This window comes from Gossypium arboreum, chromosome 11 (assembly GCF_025698485.1).
Source record: "Gossypium arboreum isolate Shixiya-1 chromosome 11, ASM2569848v2, whole genome shotgun sequence".
Lineage (NCBI taxonomy): Eukaryota > Viridiplantae > Streptophyta > Magnoliopsida > Malvales > Malvaceae > Gossypium > Gossypium arboreum.
Window position 1 is genome coordinate 80,172,108 of NC_069080.1, and position 2,731 is coordinate 80,174,838.

General features: G+C 38.5%; 1 non-coding gene across 1 annotated transcript; it reads left to right on the plus strand.

Annotated features, from left to right (window-relative positions):
- Window positions 1-1,902: 1,902 nt before the first annotated feature.
- LOC128285057 (small nucleolar RNA R71) lies at window positions 1,903-2,008 on the plus strand. Its single transcript, XR_008275472.1, has one exon. It is a non-coding gene; the product is annotated as a small nucleolar RNA R71 (small nucleolar RNA).
- The last annotated feature ends 723 nt before the right edge of the window (window positions 2,009-2,731 follow it).

Consider the following 2,731-nt stretch of genomic DNA (forward strand, 5'->3'; position numbering starts at 1 on the left):
TATTGTTTGCCTTAAAAGTGTCGAACTTGGGATGATTTACCTTGACTGTACCGAATGGGAAAATGCTAAGTACCATAAGAGGGATTTCTTCATTTGGTTTGGTAGTGACAATGTGAGGATCTGCAACATCTAATAAAACTTTATCTCCAACCTTAAGTTGATTTGGAAAGGTATTGATCTCATCCTGGCGTAGTTTTGGTTTATCGTGTGTTCTCGGTTTATGTGTCATCCATTCATCTAGCTCTTCGATTTGTAGCCTTCGTTCTCCATGAATAGGTCCTCTACTATTGCTTGAAAATGACTCATGTACTTCTTTCAAACTCATTTCCTGCAAAGTAGGTTGCATCATATTGTTAGTTCAAGTAGAATGGTTTAGACAATCACCTTCAATTTTTGATGTGTTGCCTGAATTGCTAGCTTGAAGGGTGATTGTTTCATCTCCCACACCAAGTGTGAGCTCAGCTGTGCCAACATCAATAATTGTTCTAGCAGTCGCTAAAAAGGGCCTTCCTAAAATCAAAGGAGTGTAACTATCCTTCTCTATGTCTAGAATAACGAAGTCAATAGGAATATAGATTTATCGATTTTAACTAGCACATCTTCAATAATTCCCCTAGGAAATGTTATAGTTTTATCTGCCAATTGAATGCTCACCCTAGTTTGTTTGGGTTTCCCAAGACCTAATTGTTTGAACATTTTGTACGGCATGACATTAATACTAGCCCCTAAATCAGCTAATGCATTATTAACATTTAAACTACCAATTAAGCAAGGAATTGTAACTCCCTGGGTCTTTTAATTTGTTGGGTGGCTTATTCTAAAGAACGGCTGAGCAAAACGCGTTTAGCTCCATATGTGACCTTTCATCTAACTTTCGTTTATTTGCTAGAAGCTCCTTTAAAAATTTTGCTGCGTTCGGCATCTACGAAAGTGCTTCAATAAATGGTAGGTTAATATGTAGTTTCTCTAAAAGTTTAAATAATTTATAAAATTGTTCATCTGAGCGGTCTTTCCTTGTCGCATTGGGGTATGGCACATGAGGTTTGTATTCTGTACTTACCGGTTTCTGCTCATTGTGGTCTACCTCACCTTTACCTTTGCTTATCTCAGTTTCTTGCCTTGGTTCTGGTTCAGGTGTGACTAACCCTTCTTTATCTTGACTAGTAATCGCGTGGTGTTGCTCCCTTGGGTTAGATTCTCCTTTGCTTGGCAAGCTACCTTGCGGTCGTTCAGAAATCAACTTGGCAAGCTGTCTAATTTGAGTTTCGAGCCCTTGGATCGATGCTTGTTAATTTTTGAGTGCCATCTCGGTATTCTAAAAATGAGTCTCTGACATCGAGATGAATTTGGTTAGCATCTCCTCAAGGTTCGGCTTTTTCTCCTGTTGGTATGGTGGTTGCTGAAGGCCTGGAGGGGGTGGTGGTTTCTGATTTCCTTGGCCTCCCCATGAAAAATTTGGGTGATTCCTCCAACCTGCATTGCAAGTATTGCTATAAGGACTATTTTGAGGTTGAGGATTATTACCCATATAATTTAACTGCTTGTTCTCCATGTTGTGGCCATAAGGTGGGTATTCTGAATTGCTCGATCCACCTCCATTTGCTTTGCACTGCATTACTGGGAGAACCTGTGAAGAACTAAGAAAACCATCAATTTTCTTATTCAAGAGTTCTACTTGATTAGAGAGCATGGTGATCGAATCGACGTTATAAACACCGACTATTTTCATTGGCTTTGTCCTCATAACTTGCCACTGATAGTTATTCAGTGACATCCCAATAAATTCGTAAGCCGCCTCAGGTGTTTCATTATTGATAGTTCCTCTAGCGGGCTACATCAATCATTTGCTGAGTCGAAGGATTCAGGCCTTTATGAAACGTTTGAACCTGTAGCCAGAGTGGTAATCCATGGTGAAGGCATCTTTGCAAAAGGTCTTTGTATCTCTCCCATGCATTGTAGAGTGATTCTAAATCCATCTGCACAAAAGAAGAGATATCATTACATGATTTAGCCATTTTAGCTGGCGAAAAATATTTTAGTAAAAACTTTTCGATCATTTGTTCCCAAGTAGTAATTGGCCCAAGTGGTAACGAGTTCAACCACTGTTTAGCTTTGTTCCTTAATGAAAAGGGAAACAACCGAAGACATATGGCATCATCAGAAACACCATTGATTTTAAATGTATCGCATAGTTCCAAAAAGTTTACCAAGTGAGCGTTAGGATCTTCGTCCTACAAACCATCAAACTGAACAAGTTGCTGTATCATTTGAATTGTGTTAGGTTTCAGTTCAAAATTATTTGCAGCAATAGTAGGTCTAACTATACTTGACTTAGTTCCTATTAAATTAGGTTAGCATAATCATACATAGTGCGCAGAGCAGGATTTTGATTAATAGCAATTGCAGGAGGTAGCGGATTTTCTTAGCTTTCGGCCATCTCCTCGGATGGGGTTAGAACATTGTCCTCTTGCTCGTTCTCTGTGTATCTTAAGCTTCACCTTATCTCTCTTTGGTTTCTGTGAACTATGCGATTGATCTCACTATCAAAAAGAAATGGTCTTGATGGGTTTCTTCTAGTTATAAACTATAAAAACCTGTCAGAAAAAGGGAAAAAGAAGAATTAGTAATAAAATTTAGAATAAAATTTAAATTGCAGTAAAAGTAAATGGCTAAAGTAATAAAAATTGAGTGTCCCTAACGTCTTAGTTCCCCGGCAACGGCACAAAAAACT